The sequence below is a fragment of the Rhipicephalus microplus genome, chromosome X (genome assembly GCF_043290135.1).
Source record: "Rhipicephalus microplus isolate Deutch F79 chromosome X, USDA_Rmic, whole genome shotgun sequence".
NCBI classification, from domain to species: domain Eukaryota; kingdom Metazoa; phylum Arthropoda; class Arachnida; order Ixodida; family Ixodidae; genus Rhipicephalus; species Rhipicephalus microplus.
Window position 1 is genome coordinate 443,854,443 of NC_134710.1, and position 22,694 is coordinate 443,877,136.

Consider the following 22,694-nt stretch of genomic DNA (forward strand, 5'->3'; position numbering starts at 1 on the left):
ACGCTTTGAAGAGGAACACTACGGGCAATGTGAAAACAAACAAAAAAAAAACCGTAGTCTGTATGCTTCGCCCAAATTTCGCGTGCTTTTCTGACAGCTCCTATAGATTCAATTCGTGATAATGTTCCTGACAGAGAATTGCGAGAATAAAGAATTCTTCGTCAAGTCTAGCGTGCTATCATCATGGGTTTTCCTGACGCTTGGAAGCTAGGTTTTCACGACATTGCACATAGTTCGGGAAAGTACGCGAGTATCGGCATTTATGCCGACGCTAAGCTGTTTGTTTGAGGAGCACCAGTACTCTCGGCATGGCAGAGATCCGTGTGGAGGTCCGGCAGAAAGACGGATTATTCAAAGCAATACTAAAATGGGACTTTCATGCCGTAAATGGGAAATTTCATGGAAAAAAATTCAAAAAAAAAGTTCAACACGTCATTCGTAGAAAGGGGGGGTTGAACTTCGCTCAAAACTGGCGACACCATCTGCGTTAATCTTTCGAGAGTGAATTTGCCAAAGCAGGATCAACAAATGCACCCAGTCAAACTTTGCTTTTTGCGAAAGTGGTGGTGTACACGACGCGCCCGTGTTAGAAGTGTGGCAGCTTGGGCTAGTTGGTATGGCATGACGATAGTTATAGCGCGAGAACAAAACGATGACACAGAGACAAGAGGGACACGAAAGACACGAGCGCTAACTTCCAACTGAGTTTATTGCGCAGAGCACGAAAATATATAGAGGAGACAGTGACCATAGCACAAGAGCAGAACATGAGTAAGAAAACCAAAAACAAACAACACAAATACAAAGGCACTGAAAAACAGCAAAGAAAAGCCTAGAAGAAACCGAACCAGAAAGGTAAAGCTACCTTTCTGGTTCGGTTTCTTCTAGGCTTTTCTTTGCTGTTTTTCAGTGCCTTTGTATTTGTGTTGTTTGTTTTTGGTTTTCTTACTCATGTTCTGCTCTTGTGCCATGGTCACTGTCTCCTCTATATATTTTCGTACTCTGCGCAATAAACTCAGTTGGAAGTTAGCGCTCGTGTCTTTCGTGTCCCTCTTGTCTCTGTGTCATCGTTTTGTTCTCGCGCTATAACTATCGTCATGCCCGTGTTAGCAGAGCATTTTTCATTTGTCAACTCACGCTGCGAGACGTGGAGTATATGGAAGAAAGATGAATAGCCTAGGAAAAAAAATTACGAGAGAGACAAGTACGTAGGAGGAAGGTTTGGTGCGTGGGAAACTTTTTCTGCATTCCTTTTCAATTATTCGGCACCCTTTGCTGCCGTAACAAATTGGTTGCCGCGCTCTCGTAGACACGGGATGTAGGGGCAAATGGTGCGTATTGGAAGACTGGGAAAGGGGCCTTCGTACGCGGAGTGTTTGCACTGTCTCCAAGGGTCTTTCTTGCGAACACGTTCGAGCACGCACGCTCCAGCTGTTTGTCGTGCAGAGTGTCGAAGTTGCGCGAATGTTGCGGTTCCGCGTGGCGAAGAAAAAAAAACTGAAAATCGACAAGCGAAAGAGGAGGCGGTGGACGGGGCGCCGGGAAGTTGTTTTTCGCGTTTGTCTAAGCACACCCCCCTACGCTGTTTTTTTTTTTTTTCGGGGCCTCGCACCGGGGCGGAATAATTACGATCGCACGGAGTGTTTCGCCCTCCCTTTTTCAACACAGGAGCCGTCTGATCCGATAACTTCATTCGAGCGGGGCACACACACGCAGCCGTTTTCGTGCACGTCGCAGTGATAGGGTTACCGCGCGGGGACCGCCCGCTGAGGCAATCCTCGTACCGCTACTGTCCTCGCGAGGCGGATGAGCGATGCTCGCCGACAGTGGATGCGCGCATGTTTTCTTCCTTTCTACGCTACGTGATTGCTTCTTTCGTTACCTGTCACTTTCTCCAATTTCGTTACCCCCCCCCCCCACCTTTCTTTTTTGTTTATCTTTGAATAAAACCACTCTGGGTGGGAAGGTTAAAAAAAAGAATTCCACGGTGGTGCTCATTCATTCCCCTGATAACCTGCTGTGGCGGCTGTTTTGTCCGTGTAAAGCAACAGCGGATGCTCACAGTTGTGGGACTTACTTTTTTTGCCAGTCGCCCCTAGTTCCCTCTTGTGCGTGCCTGTTCCGATGATTAGTTAGCGTAAGCAGTCTTATTGGGGAAGATTGTGTAAAGGTTTTAGCAGCGCTAACACGCTCATCGAATTGAGTCATTTTGTTTTTTCACCGTGTGAACGACATCTAAATTATAGAATCTGGCGCTAAAGTGAATCAGCTCTTTTGCTGGCCTGGGATAGTGCATTTCTTTCTTTATTTTTTTCTTTCTTTTTTGGTCTACCACTTTTGAAGTAACTTTTCTCAACTATGATCAACTTTCTCAACTGCCAGAACAGAACTCTTTCACTCATACGCATGCTTAACAAGTCGACGAGCTTTCTTTCAGCCATGCACGAGTAGGTATACCAGGGCTTCTCTATTGAGAATATTCCAGCAGCGAAATTGTTTCATTCGAGCTGACTGCAAATCAGTGATTGAGTATTGCCCTCTAGGAGTACCTGTAATCGCCCCTGCTTATAAAAGCTACTTGCAAGTTTGCCCTTTCGCCCTATAGTCTCTGAATGTCCCAAGCTGAAGAGACCCTTTGAAATATTCAAAACTGCAGGGACTGTTGTGCTATCATGTCGACCGTCGTCAAAGATTACAGCAACCTCTTTAGAATAATGAACCACTGAGCGGAAGGAAAGTGTTGACGTGACCAGAGATGTCAAGTGTTTATCATCGGCACGATGATAAACACTTGCTTAATGAACTTTCGAAGTATTTTGAGTATACACTTAAATCACAGGGCTAGTCATAGACAGTGATATGAAACGGCAAAAAAAAAACGGTGTTTGGGTGTCCGCTGCGAGCCCCGTCAGATCCAGTCTCATTTGGATTCATTCACTGGTGTCGATTTTCGTAATGCACTTGTATGTATTCCCAATAATTGTTAACTGTTGGCAGTTATCTATATAAACAAAACTGTCGCTATGTCGGCGAAATTTGTACAGGGCAGTCTTATACAATAACAAATTTTACAAAGCAGGTAAAAATGGTATCAGCAAAATCAGCAGTTATAAGCTTCCTATCCTTTCGTACAGGTGTCACAATTTTGTGTTGTCCCTGTCAGGGATCATGTGAAGGTAAATTGTGAAAGAAAGACAGTAACGACATTAACCATGATTCGCAGTGACGGATTCTGCTATGCCATGCAAGTGAAACGATAACGAAGCTAGAACAAAGACGCGTTGCCGCCAGCATTATTTCCTGCATTTCACTAATGCATAAGATCGACAAAATTGGATGTTATGAGTGACCTTAAAAGTCCAGGAAATCCAGCTCAAACTTAGCGAGTGGTTCGGATTGCCCCATGCCTGTCATCTCACTTTCGCTTCTACAAACACACACATTAGCGAGACGTGTTGACTATGAAGCGAGGACAACATGATGATGCGAAAGCTTTATTTGGATGTCCGATCAGCAGCTTTCTAGACACAAGCTGCCCTTTTATTTGGCCGAAAGCCTACGTCCACAGAACTGCTGATAAGGATTAATGTTAGGATGTTGTAGGCAGCCGGCGGATCTAGCCTTGCATAATTTGCAGGCGATTGCCCCGCCAGGTTTCCTCTTTGCTGATTGCATGTAATGTCCTTTTGTTTCTTTTATTTTACTAAGCACAGGCAAACTCTTATAAAAGTCGCGCTTAGCGTGACGTAAGCCTGCATAATCTGGTGACCTCTGTGCTATTCAGCGCGCACTATTGTGCCGGTACTCTATCTCGCGGCACCATACCCGAAACATAATTGTCACTCATCACCAGTCACGTGCGAGGCCTGTAGCATTCAAAAATTTCAAGGGAAGTCGTGACACCTGTTTTCTGAAGATCGAGTGATCACACGGAAACACAATATCACTCACGCTGTCGCATGGCGAGCCTAAGCGTTGCAGTTTCTCAAATTAACCTTGCCGTTCCCCCTTAAGCTAACGACACTTGGGCAAACAGTGTTCTGTATCACCACTTTCCTTGCAACTGCTGCGGACGCCCAATCAGATCCGTTTGCTGGCTGTCCGAGATCGCAGTCACCCATATAACCGTCACTGAGTGTTCGTGGTATAACGGCAACGCAAGTACCGGTACAAGTTCTTCCCATTTTTGCCCGCGTTTCATTTCAGGGTTTCAGGTGAGCGCTGGGTTCAGTCACCTTGTGCTTTTTGTATGTGTGTTTTTTGTGTTCTGATGCCCTCTATATAATTTAATGTGATACTTTATTTAGTAAGATCATTCGAGGCAACCTGTCAGCTTATGTAACTTACGTACCAATCGCTGCGCCCGCGAGTCGAAATAGCGCATGTAAACACAACGAGCATGCAAAACGCTGTCAATAAATTAATCATTTGAAAATCGTGTTAGAAGGAATTAAGCCACTGTCAAACTAATTTCCTCCTCTTCTGGAACATTATGTCGCGGAAGAGCGAGATATTAAACGTTTATTAGTACTTCCTATTAGTGACTAAAGTGTACGAACGAATAAACGTTTATTTTCTCTCGCTTGAAGCAAAAAAAAAAAGGGGGGACGACGTTTTCGAATAGCTGGGCCCATGTTTTTATAAGCGCGTCTTGCGCTGAAAATATTTGTAAAGGAAAATTTAAGTCAACACCGATGCTGGGAGTACAATTAGCTAAGCCGGTCGACCATTGGCAAAAAGCACTTTCGAAATTGAAGTTTCGATTATTTGGCCTCTGTTTGTTAGTTTACGCATCGATTCTAACGGTAATTTTCTGAATTCTTGCATTAGTTTCTGATTGCCTGGCGTTTCCTGTTTCGCGCACAAGTAAATTGATGGAAAAACACACTCAAAAACGTTGTTTTTTTTTCATATATGGTTTTCGTCTTTCATAGATCGTAGTGTATTCTTTCTAGCTTTTTATCCATTTTACATCTATAAAAGATACTATGAATTGTGCGACGAAAAACTTGGTTCTGAAAGGGAAAGTAACCTCTAATAGAACACATTGCGTCCGGTGGCTACATCACCACCTGCCAAAGGCGTGCACCACGGAGGAGGTCCGCACCAGATTGATTTCGTTCGTTCACGCCTGCAGCATTTCGTCAGGTGGGCCCAGGGCAGCGAGGCTGTGCTTCCTACACTCTTCAGGCCTCGTTGGCCGGCTCGCTACGTTCGCAGCGTAATTAGCGTCTTTCGCCTGGTCGCTACACCCCCGGGGAGGATGACCACCGATGCAGGATAATTAGCGCGTGGCCTTGAGACCACTTCTTCGTTGTGGGCCACGAGGAAGTCGACTGATTGCTTTAGAAGAAGAGGAAAAAAAAGATCTGAAGTGAAATTTTAGACAGAAGGATCGAGAGGGAGTGAGTGAGTAGGCGTGTGTTTTGAAGAACTAAAGTATAACGCCCTTCAGTAATTTCCGTGGACCTACGCTAAAAAAGGTTGTGTCAAAGTGACCTCCTACTTCCCTCTCTTTGTCTTATTTCTCATACGTCATTTTAGAGTACCCAAAATCCGTTGTACAGCGAGCACTACTTAAAAAGGACTATGGACTGCTTAGACATATAGGTGCATGACCCTTAACGATTGCTTGTTCTCAGGAGGATGGGCTTCTAGGCGGGACCAGAGTCATAGAGCCCTTTTAACTTTCTTAACTAAAACAGACTTGGCGTCACGTTTGTAGGCACTTTTCATGCGACCATGTTTTTTTTGCGTGCATTTTTCCTCTTTTTTCAACTTTCCTCTTCTCTTTCCTTCTTTCTTCTATTATTTCATTTATGCCTCCTTTTTTCAAAGGAGCAAGCAGGCGTTGTACCCCTATAGGTGGCAGCTGTCAGCCTGTCCCCTCTCTATTTCCTCTTTTTTAGTGTTTTGTAAGTACTCAAGCCAAATAATAATAATAATAATAATAATAATAATAATAATAATAATAAATTATCACTATGTTATTATTATTATTATTATTATTATTATTATTATTATTATTATTATTATTATTATTATTATTATTATTATTATTATTATTATTATTATTATTATTATTATTATTATTATTATTATTATTTATCAACAACATCATCAGCCTGTTTGAGACCACAGCAGTGCAAAGGCCTTCGCTAATGATCTCCAGTTCATCCTATCCTGTGCTAGATGACGCCATTTTGTCTCTGCAGACTTTTCAATTTAGTCACTCCATCAAACTACGTGGTCCTCAACTGCGCTCCCCATACCTTGGTAACCATTTTGTTGCTCTCATCGTAAGCCGGTTCTCTGCTCTACGCATTACATGGCAAGCCCCGGCACATTTCTCTCGCTTTTTGTCCACTAGGATATCTGCAACACCTTTTTGTTTCCTGGTTTATTCATTCTGCCGTCCCCCAACCTCTTAATATCATTCCTGGCATTTTACGTTTCATTGCCCGTTGCATGGTCCCCAACTGTTTCCCTAGTTTGGTTATGTTCTATGTTTCAGCCTCGTACGTTAGAACTGGCAGTATGCAGTGATTTTATATTTCATGCTGTAGTAACAGTGCAGATCGGCCCACAATATTTGTGAGTGCCTGCTGAATGTGGCCCCGCCGCGGTGGTCTAGTGGCTAAGGTACTCGGCTGCTGACCCGCAGGTCGCGGGATCAAATCCCGGCTGCGGCGGCTGCGTTTCCGATGAAGGGGGAAACGTTGTAGGCCCGTGTGCTCAGATTTGGGCGCACGTTAAAAAACCCCAGGTGGTCAAAATTTCCGGAGCCCTCCACTACGGCGTCTCTCATAATCATATGGTGGTTTTGGGACGTTAAACCCCACATATCAATCAATCTGCTGAATGTGCTCCAGCCCATTATTCATACCTGAATTTGTTTTTCGTGATTACGTTTTCCCCTCACCAGTTGCATCGGCAAACATATTCATGTACACACTCCAATCTGTGTTTCAAGATCTTGAACTCTTTCTCTTTTGCCAGACTTTTCATCCTTATCATTGTCTGCATTATATTAATTTTAGGTGTACTTTATCGATTTCTTGGTTTAATTCATGAAACCCTTTTTCCAGTTCTTCGCTATCTTTAGTGAAGGGCATTATATCATCTGCAAATCGTAGGTTGTTGAGTCAATCTCCGCCACACATGATTCATGATTCTTCCCAGTCTAGCTGTTTAAACACTTTCTCCAAGCATGATGTGGTCAACATTGGGGATATAGTATCATCTTGTCTCATTCTCATTTTGATCGCAATTTTATCGCTTTTATTTTGGAGAAGCTAGTTAGCTGTGGAGTTTTTGTAGGTTGGCTCAGGTATTGACATGAGATTTAAGTAGTGCTTGTCGAGGAGGTGCATTTGAGGCTGTATATATCTTTACTGGGTCGAATGTCTTCTCGAGGTCTATGAAGGTCAAGTAAAAGGACGTTCTTATGTTAAGCAGTTTTCTCCGCTACCTGATTTGTCACAAGAATGTGATTCATCATTCCTGAACCCGGCTTGTTCTTTTGGATGGTGTAAATCAAGTGTTTCTCTTATTCCGTTTGAAATTGCCTTCGCAAATATATTGTACATCACCGAAAGTAAAACGATGGGCCTATAGCGCCTTAAATCTTTTATGTCTCCCCTCTTAGATATTAGTATACTATTAGTGTTTTTCCAGCTGGAACTGTTGTCTTTTTGAGGCACTGATTGTCTGGCAAGCTTCTTTCAAATAAGTTCTCCGTCTTTAATTAGACCGGCACTCATTCCGCTACGTGCAGCGGCTTTTCCGCGTAGTATATGACGTATAGCCTTTCTAATCTCGTCGGTAGTTACATACGGGGCTCTCGCATCTTGCTTGTCGCCACTTCCAATCGAGGTTGGATGTCCTATGACAGGAACAGCCATCGCCGGTAACCAGCTCCAGGGAAATGACTATAGGGAAGGTGACCGAATTCTACCTATACATGGACACGCAGTGCTGTGCTTGGTGAATATGAAACACTTTGATCTCAAGGTCACTGACTCTGACCAACACTGTGATGACCGTCACCAACACTGTGATGAGGGGACTGACACATATCACATGGTGTGGGCCTGTCCTAAATGTTCAACTCTCGCACCCCACCTATGCCCTACCAGAGAGGTAGCCCTGCTAGCTTGCTGCGTAGCCCTGTTAGGTTACTGAGACCTATAGGCCCAAAGGCTGTGGCCAAGAGGGCCAAACCGGCGGCTTCAACCTGTTCCCGGTCTAAGGACTCCAACCAGGATGTGGGGGCTGCTACGTGAGTCCACTAGCACGCCACTTTTAATCGCCACCATATCTCTTTTATGGCAACACCAGTTCAAAGCTCTGAACTGAATATGTTTTGTCTGTTCGTTCTTCCCGCTCCAACGCCATTGTGCTGTCCAAGATATAATCCATCATCCCCTGCTTTACATTAACCATTACGAGAGGACTCGACAGGTCTTTCATAAATACTATCGTGGAAAATTTCGTTGAGGTAAGCCAAATTTGTGGAAATGTACGGAGCAGTCACAGAGCTGTCGCGCGACATTTGCGTTTGCAAGCCTTTGTGGGGCTGTAAAGGCTGAGCTACCCAGAATCTGAGAACAGTAGCGTCTGCGCACGTATCCCAGAAGTCAAAGTGGGTGCAACTGCAGTGGACGAAAATGACGTTGGGCGTATTGCAAAGCATTTGTTTTTTTTTTTCGTTCTTCTTGTGGGGGCAGTTAGGCAGCACCATGCAATGGAGCAAAAACGCCAGCATGTTACCAAAATATGTTCCGGCTTACCCTTCCCCGCATATCACGTAAGATCAGGGACGGAGGGGCCATGGAAGTGAGCTGATTTGTTGTTTTTTTTTTTGCAACTATTATTTGTAGCTGTCGGACACCTTATGCGGTTCTTTTCGGTTAAAAATTTTTTTTAATCAGTTAAGGAACAGCGCATTAAATTGAAACAACCCGAAGTTAAGGAACCGTAACGAAAGTCGCGAACTTGCGCACACCCACGATGAAAGAAAAGAAGAGAGTGCGCCAACAGATGCGCAAGCAATGCGGCGAGCAGGTGTGGATGCAAGGGGCGCGCCTTCCTTTCCCGGGCTGACCTTGAACTTTCTTCCTGGATGGTGGGCCATAATTACGGCCTCTAGCTCATTCCCACTCGTCGATAATGGCACTCCGCCCCATCCCGGTGATCCCCGTGCTCTTTCCTCCAGACGCAACGGTTAAGCAACCTACATAGGACGTGGACATCGCACGATAGTCGCGCATGCGCATTGCATCCCAGAAAGGTACGCTAGACCAAGACCTGGTATGTTGCGATGCTGGCCATGGTCTAGTCTCCGCATTAAGCCATTACTGACGCAGCTTACGTGGGTTCTTGTGCAGCTTCACTCGCCTGCCGTGTTTCTCACAAGGAGCTGCATGTTGTAGATCTTCCCTTTCGCCTGAATCGTCGTGGGGCTCCGGCCGACATCTGCCTGCCCCCGGAAAACTATGGGTGATGTGGACAACTGCGTAATAATTATGTGAATCGGATGATGGCTGGGCTCGTACTATCCCTTCTTGAGCCGGACGGCACCGCTAACAAGAAGGAGAGAGGGTGGCTGGCGTGGAGGGACTCGGTGGCCCGGCAGATAAGCGAGATGCTCGAATGACGAAGCAAGAAGGATCCTCAGCACCTTAACCCAATTGTCAATATGTAAAATAAACTTTTTGTAACAATAATAAACGGTAGCATTTTCGAAATCTAGATATTTAAGCCTTTTTGTAACACCGCTCAAAGAGACACTCGAGGCTTTTTAACAAAAGAATATGCCCCTCCGCTCATTTTTGAATATTTCACCGAACACTAGTTTCGTGGAAGGACAACCAGGCACGATAAAGCATGTTGCATACCACAGAACTCTTACGCCTCCGTGTGGATCAGACTTCCTTGCTGAGCTAACCTGCCAAGAGGATGTCACGTTGCGGACGATTTGTGTCAAGATTGGGCTTACCCGATTTCTGACCATTCTCTGTACGCTACATTAACATGGCTAATATGGCACATCGTGTTAATTTTGCGGCTCCCCAATTCACGACTTGACTGCGACACTTATGATGTGAACGTGTCATTATTATTATCGGCATCATCATCATGAACCTGACTACGCCCACTGCCGGGCAAAGTTCTCTCCTGTGTTCCTCCAAACAATCCAGTCATGTGCTTACTGCTCCCACGATATACCCTGCAAGCTTCTTAATCTCATCTGCCTACCTAATTTTGTGCTGTTTGTGCTCTCCCGTCTGTGTGTTTTGCGCTACTTTAATAATGGAATATTAACAACTCGCCCAACAAGACACTCTTCTGATGCCTATACGTAACGCTTTGTCTCCCCCTCGTGTGTTTGCCTTCTGTTTAAATTAATGCAATTACTCTTCTCTTAATCACCAGCTGTTGTCCTGCCTACGAGCTGCCTGCCCCACCGATGGCCATTTTTTCCTACTTGATTTAACTTTGATGCCTTCAACAAACGCTTCTTTCTTCTCCCACTCTGCTGTCTTTCTGACTCTTTAGAGAGAAAGAGATAGGTTTATTTGCAGAAAGCCCGAGATGTGGGCCTTATCGATAGCATGCTTTAGCTTTCCTCTTGAGGGATAGTGGTAAGCTAGCCTCCATGGTTTGAGAATGCTTGTCTACAGTGCTGCACTCCATTCTCATTAAAGGCGATAGTCTTTCTTGGGGAACTTCGACGCAAAAATTTTGGTCTCTCTGTCTGTACATTTGTCTGTTTGTCCACTCTTAGCGATACCGGGTACTCTGAAAGGCACCACACGAAAACCCAAATGGCCGACCCTATCCACTGTGCCCACCAATATTGCTCAAGATTCAGCGTTCATACTTGTGCGATTCTCAAATAAGAAGCAATTATTGCACATATCTGAGGCACCATAACAACACGTATATTATCTGTATGTGCGTCTTTTACTACAAAAGATGTACATAAGGAATTTTAAGGACCGTAGCGTTTATCACGCTGCGCTGACCATGCAACGCTTGCATGAAAAGGCGAGTGTTTCCAGCGCTTTGCTAAGCGCGTTCTACTCCTTATCACCTCTGAGACAGGCGCGCACGCCCTATATATATATATATATATATATATATATATATATATATATATATATATATATATATATATATATATATAACTCAATGGGTCTAAACTACTCTATGACTCCATGGACCAAACAAATTTTGTACTCTGCCTCATACATAAGGTGAAATGCTGTGGAAGCTCTGCGAAGAGTTCAGTCAGCAAAATGTGTGAGGTCGGGTGTCTAGTGCTTGCGTTTCGTCGTCGTAAATGTGGCCTCCGCGATTGGCTCCAGATGCGCGTTAGTAGAAATATTATCAGAGGCCAAGATACAAAAGCTACAATTTACTGGCAACTGTACAAACAAAGCGGTTTGTTTATTTTAATAGCACAAAGCATCTTAGTTTACAACTTCTTGGGGCAAACTCGTATACTGCAAATAGTCTCGCTAGCTTCGTTACACTTGATGTATGAAATGGCGCATTTGCGGCGAATTATCGTACGCATCGGTGGGAGACTTGCACCGATATTAGCATTCTCGACCGGTTTTTCATTCTTATTCCCGGCAACGCACAAGTCGAAGAGGTATCTCATAGAGCGATCGCTTGCTTGAATTATTAATTAGTTTCTTTTTTCTGCTGGCGCTGCAGTAGTGGTACCCGTTGCTTTAACTGTAGGAGAACCAACAGTACGTTGCTGAAATAACTTAGTCGAGACTGGAGGTTCTCTCGCAAGTCAAACATGTGTTTTATTAGGACAAGAATATTTGTTTTTGGGCAGTGTTGTTACGTAGAGCAATTCAACTCCTCGTAAAAGGTGCAAAATCTTTTGACGGCAAATTCGAATACACTTACGAGCATAGTATGAAACTTCTCTTAAATTTTTTTTTACTATTAATGTACTTCAAAGAAGACATTACTATTTCAACATCAAAGTGTTTTATGTCGGAGTCAACCAAGAGTTCTGTGACTTAATATCGTCTGAAAAATGATGTCGAAAGTAATGCACTTGGTCATGTGGAAAAAAAACAAACTTGAAAAGTTTCATCTGCGGGTGTTGAACCCAGGACCACAAATGACGGGCTTGCCATGATCGTATGCTCTGAAGGCTTTACAAACGTGCCATTTTTATACCACACTTTCCTCTCATGGTGCACTTGGTCGGCGGGGTGGTGTCGCCGTTTGCGAGCTGAAGTGAAGCATCTTGAACATGTCCTCTGCGATTGGCTCCGGCAAGGCGTCGCGTCCGTCGCACCACGTGCGTTTTCGCGTAAGCTTGGCGTTCTTTTTGTCAACGCCTTGACACACCGCAAGTTGGCGACCTTCGCTCAAGCCTCGGCCACCATACCTCTGCCTCGCTCATAGCACCTACACATAATAATAAAAAATGCTGACCGACGTATTCCGGCCTCGCCTGGCTGTACCAGCGCCCCACAAAATATCGCGACCGCACTAGACAAGATGCACACTGCGTTTCTCTTTAGCAAGGCCCAGATGGGGTATTAAATATCATTCTGTGAGATGGTGAGCTTAGCCCTATTTCTGCGTCCAACCAGCGACGCTTTTCTGGCTGTCACATCGTTTCTCGGATTCCGCCCCCACTGTTACCTACTACAGCTACGGCAAAGGTTAATTTAAAAATTGATCACAGACGTAACTCGTCGGGATGAAAATGTGCCACCAAGCGTCAACGTGGGTGCGTGCATGTTGAACGGCGCTAAGGCTGCCAAACACCAATAGAAATTTGGCCAGCTCTCTTATATCAACATGCAGTAAACGTTCCGTTGAAAAGACACGTTTTACATACCGATTTTCATGACAAAGAGATGAATCACGTTTTTTTTATTTGTATTTGTTTGTTTTTCGTCAGCATAAGTACGATTTTTTAACTCGGCTTCATTTGCAATGGACATCAAGCACAGGATTATTTTTGCGGTAAAGAACGCCAAAGCTTCTCCAAAAAGTACTGAACAAAAAACATATATCGAATACATTGTACATAACATTCAACAGTGTAGGATAAAACATAGTTGAACGTCAAGAACTTTCATTGTAGAATTCAGGTACTGAACAAGCGGTGAAAGGCGGGCTAGTTGGTACAGGTTCTTAAAAGAATTAAAAAATAGAAAACAGCACAGTTACGGGACGAAACGAAAGAAACACGTGTGGACGGGCGATGTCTTCGTCTTTTCCTGCTTATTCCTTCGTTAAGTGACTCAAATACGCGCTCATACTCAGAGTGATTGCCAGTTTCAGGATACCCCAAAAAATACTTCTTACGCAAGCAATGTTCATAAGGATAGCAAATCTTGACGCCAGATATATGAGAGAACAAAGCCAACATTAAAAACCCTCGTAGAATAAAGCTTTCGCAAATAGAGCCCCAATATTGCTTCAGTGTGCGTATTGATTTGATTGATTTGTGGGGTTTAACGTCCCAAAACCACCATTTGATTATGAGAGACGCCGTAGTGGAGGGCTCCGGAAATTTTGACCACCTGGGGTTCTTTAACGTGCACCCAAATCTGAGTACACGGGCCTACAACATTTCCGCCTCCATCGGAAATGCAGCCGCCGCAGCCGGGAATTGAACCCGCGACCTGCGGGTCAGCAGCCGAGTACCTTAGCCACTAGACCACCGCGGCGGGGTGTTCATTTCAGTGTGCGTATGCCGGCAGACCGGAATAGGCCTACTTGGACGGGTTCAGCTTTTGGAGTATATGCACCTCGTGCACATAAATTCCTCATAACAACTGCCCAAAACACTCCTCTTAATACCGCTTCGGATTGAAATGCAATGAGCTTTGCGTAACTGTACTGTGAGAGAGGAAGCGAGTCATATAATGTTACTTTTCGACTTGACAGGCAGCCTTTTCTCTTGGTATACTATACTGGGCCGTTTTTGAGCGTGTCGTTGCTTTAGGCAAGTTCTCCTGTTGATTTCAATAGTGCTGACGGTTATAATCCTTATAGCATTTGGCAAGCATTTCTGTACGTACGTGGAAGTTTAGCCAAAGTATGCGGTAGTTGCCTGCATTGTGAAAATGCTTAGGTACCGCAGCATCACAACTGAGCTCCACGTGTGTCAATTTCAACAAATTATGGCAGTTTGAGTGAAGATGTTTGATAGCATGAATGTGAAATGACAGTGTGCCATAGTTCCAGGGACATTTTCTTGCAATAATGGCTGCGTTCTTGACGCAGCCAGAGCAAAAGAAGTTCGCCCCGTATATGCATGTTACACCGCAAATGTCGTCGAAAGACGATAGTCTTGCGTCTGAAGCGAGTAAACAAAACGTTTATTTGATGTTCTGCGCAAGAAAATCTGTGAATGGTATTTTGGATGCGCTGAGTGCCTCGAGCGTGCAGCGGAGCCCCGCCGCGGTGGTCTAGTGGCTTAGGTACTCGGCTGCTGACCCGCAGGTTGCGGGTTCGAATCCCGGCTGCGGCGGCTGCATTTACGATGGAGGCGGAAATGTTGTAGGCCCGTGTGCTCAGATTTGAGTGCACATTAAAGAACCCCAGGTGGTCGAAATTTCCGGAGCCCTCCACTACGGCGTCTCTCGTAATCATATGGTGGTTTTGGGACGTTAAACCCCACATATCAATCAATCATCAATCAATCGAACGTGCAGCGGAGGCGAACGAGCGCATCAAGTCACGTAACACGTGAGGCATCAGCGCTATCTTGCAGTTATCCTAGAAAACGGGGCGCGCCGTGCGCGTCCGTCTCTGAGGTGATAAGGTGTAGAACGCAATGCGACGGGTAGGTGCCACTACCGTGTTGTCTTAGCAAAGCGTTGAAAACACTTGCCGTTTCGTGCAAGCATTGCATGGCCAGCGCAGCGTTATAAAGGCTACGATCCTTAAAATTACTTATGTATGCCTTTTCTAGTAAAAAATACACATAAATAATATAGACGTGCTCTTATGGTGCCTCAGATATGCGCAATAATTGCTTTTTAATATACAATCGCACAAGTATGAACGCTGAACCTTGAGTAATATTGGTGGGCGCTGCGCATGGATTCGGACGTTTGGAGTATCATTGTGTCACTTTGGTGCCGTTTAGGGTATACCGTTAAGGGTAGACAAGCAGGCAAATGTCCATACAGACAGACCAAAATTTTTGCGTCGAAGGTCCCCAAGAAAGACTATCGTCTTTAAAATATTAGGGCAGTGCAAGGGACATACTTTCCGGTGAAATGTCAGATTGGGCGAACATCATTCTGCGTTATTATCACTTATTAGTTTTGTAAATAGGATTGGCCACTTACGCATAATCGACGTTTTTCATTTTACTGTGCTGCCCTGTAACGGCTTAATAGAGTTTTGGTCAACCGTGATTGCCAGAAGCAATGCCTCCCAGATGAAAAGACGTTTCGCAACTGTTGCGCCAAGGAAAAGGCGCTTGCATTGAAGCATCATGATTAAAAAGGCTCATCGCCTGTTCGGGGCAGTTTCAATTGTTGTCCAGCTGTGGCTAACCGGTAAAAGAAGCATCACGCCACCTCCCCTCCTCTGTCGACCACAGTCCTCCAATTTCGGTCACAATGTGCATTGATGCTGCAGTTGGAAGAGTCCAATATTTAGCGAGGAACGCTTGTTCGTAATAACTTGAACGTCGATTCAATTTATCGCATCATCATCGTGCTCATTTATAAGCCCTTAAAGACTTCTACAAAGTATTACATATGAGGGGAGAGTATTGGGGAGATGTAATGGCAGAAACGCAGGGTTTGAATAGTAAGTGAAAAATCAAAGTAACTATACAGCAAATAAACACAAAAAACAGGGTAAATATGAATAGTGTAAAAACTGATACACCTGGGAGGTAATTGGACGCGAACACCAAGTACGCCTTAAAAAAAGAAACAAACAACTTCATTGTTGAGAAGAAGCTTATTGGCGAGTTGGACGCGGGAGAGTTAGCAAAAACCAGAAGACCACAACACTTTGAATTTGACTGGGTCGCGCTCCTGAACAACAAGTTCCTAAAGACTGTCTCAGTGTTCAATTGCTGGAGGCAGGAATGATTTGTTAAAGGCTCGAGTTGATCCATGGAGTCATTGAACACTTTTAGAGTTGAACAGTCTTGTGGGGGATATCACTCTTACTAGTAGTCGCTGAATGCAGTCAGAGAAGTAATCTATAAGGTCTAAGTAACCCTTCTGGTGAAATATATATGTAATCAGTATTTATTATTCGGGTGCCCGCATTCGCTAATCTGGCGTGAAAGGCCGTAACAATAACTTTAAAAGGTTCTGGCCCTTCTTTTATGAGGTTAGCGGTGATTTCTATTTCCCACTTTTTTAAGCCACAAGTTGTTCGGAAGAGGGAAAGCCGCGCATGTTACATGTTTTGCAATGCGCATCCACCTTCCGGTCGAAGGCGATTTGGTGAGTGCAGTAACGAAGATTCACATTCGATTGAGCTCTAATTGATGAATCGGCGAACGTAATTGTTGATTTGGGGTAACGGGCCTCAGGTAACAGGCGTCTACATCGTCTACCTCTGAGAGTCACTTATTCTTTCCAAAGTCATGGAAATCTACACCAAGAATGAAGAAAGGTGTTCTAAGTACAACTTAACTCGCACAAAGGTCCATATTTAGCGAGTATACAAAGAAACGAGACATACATCACTTTGCGAAACTGTATAGAGACCTTTGCTTGTTGTTCCGAAGAACCATCGAGTTTCGTTTCCCATCTATGAAAACTGCATCAAAGAGGTCAGCTGCAACAGTGGAGAGTTCTATAATCTCGCTGATCATAACTGGGCCGACCTTCTGAGAATACGCCAGCAGGTGGTCAATTTGTGGAAAGATATAGGCGTGGTGTAGCTTGCGTAAAGTGTGTTTGCCTTTTCGACGTCTATCTGTTGAAACAAGCGCGCATGGGTATCTGTGTAGCACAAGGCTACTGACAGAGCGCCTTTCCATCGTCCCTCTCCGTGCAAAAACATTCAGATAGTACAGTAGCGTTTTCATGTATAGATACGAAATCCACACTAAGTGTTTTGCGTGTGCCTGGAGGAGAGACAAAATGATGGTCACAGAGTTTTGTGACCGCTTAGGAGCGCAAATCGGGAAGCTCATTTTCGACAGCTTTTACGGCAGTTGGTTATTTAGGCATGTCGCTTAGTCGTGGCTCAGATGCCTCGCCCGAGCTGTCGCTAGCTAGAGTCGCTCGGTGTGGTGAATGATGAGAAAGGTAAAAGAAAAATCATCCACAGTTTTATTTTCCACCTTAGCTCGGGCAAATGGTGTGTTCTGCATGGTAACACTGTAGTATTACTTTGCAATCAGGATATCTTCACAATGTCAACGCTATGGCAGAGTAGAGCAGAAGGGCTACACAATGTAGAAGTGCGTGAATTGTCGTATTACTTAAAGTGAGCAAAATCAAGGTGCACGAGAAATAGGCGGACGCACAGGAGAAGTTTGAAACCATGCTGTGCGTGTATGTATCGCGTCCTGGTCATTTAATTTGTCTTCTTCTTATCCTTGCAGGTGCACCGTTCAGGACAGCGACAGTTCGCCAAGGATGACGACATAAAGAAAGAAAGGTAAGAAGCGTGAGGAAAAAAAACGGCAAACACTGGAACAACAGGGAAAATCAACAATCAACAACAACGGCAGTATTACCTGTCTATGATATTAGCCATAGGAGATAGTGATGTAGATAGTTTAGTGGCACCGCAAGCTATAAAACAGGATCTATTGGTGACAGTTTTAGTTAAGACCTTGGGAAGCGAAAGGAAGGCGGAGATTCTGCGAGTCCTAAGTGGGATCAAGAGCGAGAGCAAGGCGCTAACGTACATTCTATTCATTCGTTTCGGCAACCCACAGGTCTGCTCTATTTTATCTCGATTATACGAGAGGTAGCAAGGAACTGCGTGCAAAATTATAAAATTTGATCGTTTGTTTGCGTTTTGCATTGGTCAAATATTTAGCTAACAGTCTTGCTCTTTTCCTCTGGGCATGACACATACTCAATATAGGTGATTGGTCGAGTATAAAGAGAATTTTCTTCATGATTTCGGCATTGCTTCATTCCTAGGAGCACTAGCTAGTTAATTATAATTTGAGGTGTTAATTACCAGTTTGAAAATATGTAATACACGCACAACTTAGCAAGAGAATCGTTTAGTCGCAGTCTGTCTTTCAGTTGGCACCCTCTAGCTTGTGCAACTTTCCTTTCGGCACTTTCGCCTTTTTTTTTTCTTGTTGAAGTTGGACTTATATGTTTTCCTTTTTCTTCGCCTCTGGAAGAAGTGTAAGATACAATAACTTAATTTTAAATGATTTACCATCAGGTAAAGTCGGACATGGAAGCACAAACTATGTCGCTTTTTTGCTGCGTGTGTTTAGGGAAAAAGTGCGTGGCTGAGCGCAGCCCCCATGCGCCCGCCCACGTGACCATCACTGCCGCAAAAGATTTCGTGTTGGCCGTAATAGTGCTGTCCGTAATAGTCTAATAGAGTTATCCAAAGATAGAAAACTCACACCATATCCCCGCAGTAAATGATGATGAGTGCGGTGAAGCTTCGAAGGGTTTTATCGGCAAACTGTGAAGATCCATCTGTCCGTCCGTCCATGCGTCTATCTGTCTGTCCGTCCGTTCGTCGCTCTGCATGCTCGTCTGTTTGTATGTCTGTCCATCTGTCTGTACGTCCATCCATCCATCTAGTGAACACTCGAAGTACCGCCATCTCGAATCTTTTCATCATATATTCATCATATACAAGTACCGCTATCCAGCGGACATTCCAAGGACTAAAACGGCTACTACATGCAGGAGACGCATGAGCCCCACCTTAAAGAGCTCCGCCCCTAAAACACTGCGTCCCATTTAATGCCTCTCAACACAATAGTTACCGTAGCAAGCTGTGTTGTCGCAAATGGGGCAATGTCGTGCAACAATATCTCATTCCTTGTGTGCCCTTTCAACTCCATAGCCCTAACTACTTCAAAATAAATAAACCAATAAGTCTCACTCTTCTGTTCGTATTCTTCAATTATTGATTAAAACGTGTCCCGCATGCACCATATCCTGCGAACATTTGCAAGCAGAAATGATGTTTGACTAATGAATAAATTCGTTTACTAATAAGAAGAACCAAAGCGCTAGCCTTCAGCAAACAGTGCACAGTACGGCGAACAGCGTTTTACTGTTCGTAATAGTAATCGGCTTTTTATCTTATGCCCCTATATGTATTGGAAGGCCATCAGGCGCCGAGATCGCCTCCACATTTATGCGAATGGTATAGTTTCGGCCAATTCGTGCATGTCGTGTGCAAATAACACCGTTTTACCTCGTGTTTGTAGTATAAAAGTATAAAAGCGGGTCTCCAAGGAGAAGGAAATTCAGGGATAGATAGTTACACTTCATTATCACAACATATTGTTTCCTTTTAATACTTTTGAACAGTACTTCGCCCATGTAACGATGACCTGAATTGAAAGCGGAAGTGCGGACTCTAGCTGCTCTAACCATCTCCTTCGCGTAGACGTTTTTTGTGGTGAACCGCAAAAAAAAGAAATTGGTGAGTATTCTGACGGTTCGGCCTAGTGCCAGTGGAAGCAGCAGCCCCATGCATGTTGCCAGTTGGGGAGCGGTAAAGGAAGATATCTCGTTCGAGACGCCGTTAATATTCTGATCGCGCGAGCGTGGAGCGAAGACTCGTTGGCATACACAGCTTCTGTCCAGAACCTGCCCCATGCACTCGTATCCACGGAGTCTCGCTTAGACTCCGATAGGCAGGGTGGAAGTTCAAGGCGCACTGGTCTTGAATGATTTGGCAAGCCGTGCTGCGAGGCAAGCTCTCTTCCTTGCGAAGCTCAATGCAAGGCAGTGCTTTCATGTCACGCCTTCGGATTATCGTCTATGCGGGTTGTTTCGCGACGCGACCTCCTGCGCAGAAGTCGCACGTCATCGTCAAGTGATAAGCCAGCTCACATTTAATGACTGCTCACGTGCTGCAGTGTATCACCATCGTAGGAGCCGCATCTGCACGGTAGAGTTTCTGGCTGTGATCGCAAGATGAATGCGCAAGTACTAGCTGCCATGTTTATCTACATTTTCCTCTAAGAATACTCCCGATCTGAAATTGCTATGCTCCGTACCTCTTTCTCAGCCATGGAAAGCAAGATCTTGCCAGGAAGAGATCACTAATTGTAGAACCGTAGTTTAACATCTCATTGGCCCATGAAGCGAACTGCCTGTTATGGCACTTGCATTGACTGGTGTCTCTTTTAAAGAAGTTTCAATAAAAATGACAGGAATATGTTAGTGCAAACTCTGGAAGCTGTGCGGCCATGGTCGAGATTAGATACATAATGATATATATAGTGCACCTGGGCAAGCGAATAACTCCTAGGCTACTCTGATAAGTGTCCACATTAATATATTGGCGGTTATGCGCCGATAGATTGCCCTTTATTTACTGCTGAATAACCACGACTGGTTCGCACAACTCCCGGCAGTCCAGGCTTGGCCTGCGCGTCCCGACGTTGAAGCAGCCCGCGGGCTCCCCTCAGGGAAAACTGGGACATGACTTATTTTATATAGTTGAGTGCCTATCTTACAATGATAACCAGGTCAGTATTGTATTAGTAGTGTCACGGAGGCGCACCAGCTTAGACGTTCCATTGGCTACAAATATCATTTGCTACACTATACCTTTTAGAAAAAAACACACGAGCAGTGTATGCGATCTATCTTGTTGCATGATTTGCCGACGGACGCTGCACTTGCACTTAGCCGTCTTATCAAAGGCACAGCGGCGCGCCTGTGCGTACAGAACTCTATACTTATGCATCGTGCCTTTTCCGCAATAACCATTCACATTTGCAGTCGAGCCCGCGTGCCGTAAGCCTTTGCTGTGTCGTTTAAAATGACGTAAAGCTTTCTAGTCTTTTCTCTGGATAGTCGCTGCATCCGCCTGCCAGTAGGCACATTGTGCACAAAAGGAAGTCCCCAGCCGGTCTGAGAACTGGCTAACCTCCCTGTCCTTCCTCATTTATTCCTCCTCCTCCTCCTCCCCAGATAACGTCGCCACCTATGTGTTTACTCACCTCAATCGTGAGGGGGTTTCTTCATGGTGAGGTCATGCATGGACGACAGTGATGATCGTGGCACCAGAGTAACAGGACGTGGTATCGACATGTTCTTTCCGAAATCAGCCTTATTTGAAGTTTCGCGCGGTCTACGGCGCGCTCTCGCTGTTTAGGCTTCACGACGCCTCTTAAAGAACACGAGAGCGGTGCGTTATTACCAGGGAATTCACAGGTCACGCTATAAAAACCGGCACCTTCTTCAAGCTTGCAGAAACGAAATAATTTCGCGCTCTGCCGGCCTTCTTCTTGGGCCACGGGCGCCAGGGCTTTGGGCCTGGCATATGACCTCCCCTGTGAAGGGAACGCAACGCGTCGAATCGCGCGGTAGTTTATTCGCTGAGCGAGATAAAAAGCGCAGCATAGACTGTCTAAGCTGTAGCATATAACTTGACGTACTCTCATTCAGTGTCATACCTACTCGCAGACTTCGTTAGAGTGAGCTCAGACAGTGAAGTGCGCGATATTTGCAGCCTCTAGTCGAGCTTCAACCATCCTGGAAATAGAGTCTATAAAAAACGTTTTGCAAAAACTTGACATTCGGTTAGATGGTTCATAGAATTCGGGAACATTACAGCACAAAGCAACAAGAACGAGAAGCTCATGTGGTGTACCACCGAATGTCAATACAGCCTGGCGAAGCCTAGAAGGAATGTACCTGACAGTATACCACCCGTTCCGTGTCTCTTCCGGTCTTGTAAAAAAAAAAAAACGTGTCAACTTTATCCGCACTACTCACGACTCCCAGACCTCGGGTCTTTTACTCGACATCTTTAACAGCACCTCTTGCGACCGCTGTTCAGTGTACGCCGTTGATTTATGTTCGTCTCTCCCTTTACGTACCCCTCCGCGATTTTTCTTTGTTTGTCTCCACAGCCCGCTTTTGCAGCGTAGCTGCCCGGGTCTACTTTTCATTAAATCTCTGCTTCTCTGGGCCTTTACTCTCTCTCCTCTAAAAAGTTACTATTATGTTGGCCTTAAAGGAGTACGGACACCAAAATTTTGCGTCGTTTTTTTTTCCTGCAATGTGTTCCTGGAGCCTGTCAGTCATAACACTACACATCGTTTTCTACAGCGCGCTACAGATAATTAATTACAGGCTCGTTATTACTAACCAGTGTCATTTGCATTTTCAAAAACGAGAAGCCACCGGGTGCAACGATCGACCATCTCCGCATTCAGGACGGTGACGCACTTCCGCGCGGTTCGCATCAAGAAATTTTTCTGAACAAGGAATGGAACAGCAATGCCATCAAATATAAAGCTTTGAACTTGTGCGCCAAGGCCTTGGAGTTGCGAGCAGCTGCCGAGTAATAGTCTGCTGGAGCAAACGTGACCAATGAAAAATGGTGGTTATCACGTTGTCATAGCTTGCTGCAGCGTGGTCACGTGAAGGAAGTGAAGAGTCAACCCCCAAGGGTCCTTTTTGAGGGTGTCATTAGCGCGTTGAAGTCAATCGCTCACGCAAATTTGAAAACTAAATTAACACTATTCTCGCACT

At 44.8% G+C, this 22,694-nt stretch overlaps 1 protein-coding gene across 4 annotated transcripts in view; it reads left to right on the top strand.

Annotated features, from left to right (window-relative positions):
• LOC119160880 (uncharacterized) overlaps positions 1-22,694 on the top strand; it is a 386,912-nt gene that overhangs the window by 324,732 nt on the left and 39,486 nt on the right. For all 4 annotated transcript variants that reach the window (XM_037413152.2, XM_075880569.1, XM_037413150.2 and 1 more), the window contains one exon: positions 17,588-17,643. The gene's annotated coding sequence lies outside the window, so the exon portion shown is untranslated. The remainder of the gene's footprint in view (positions 1-17,587; positions 17,644-22,694) is intronic.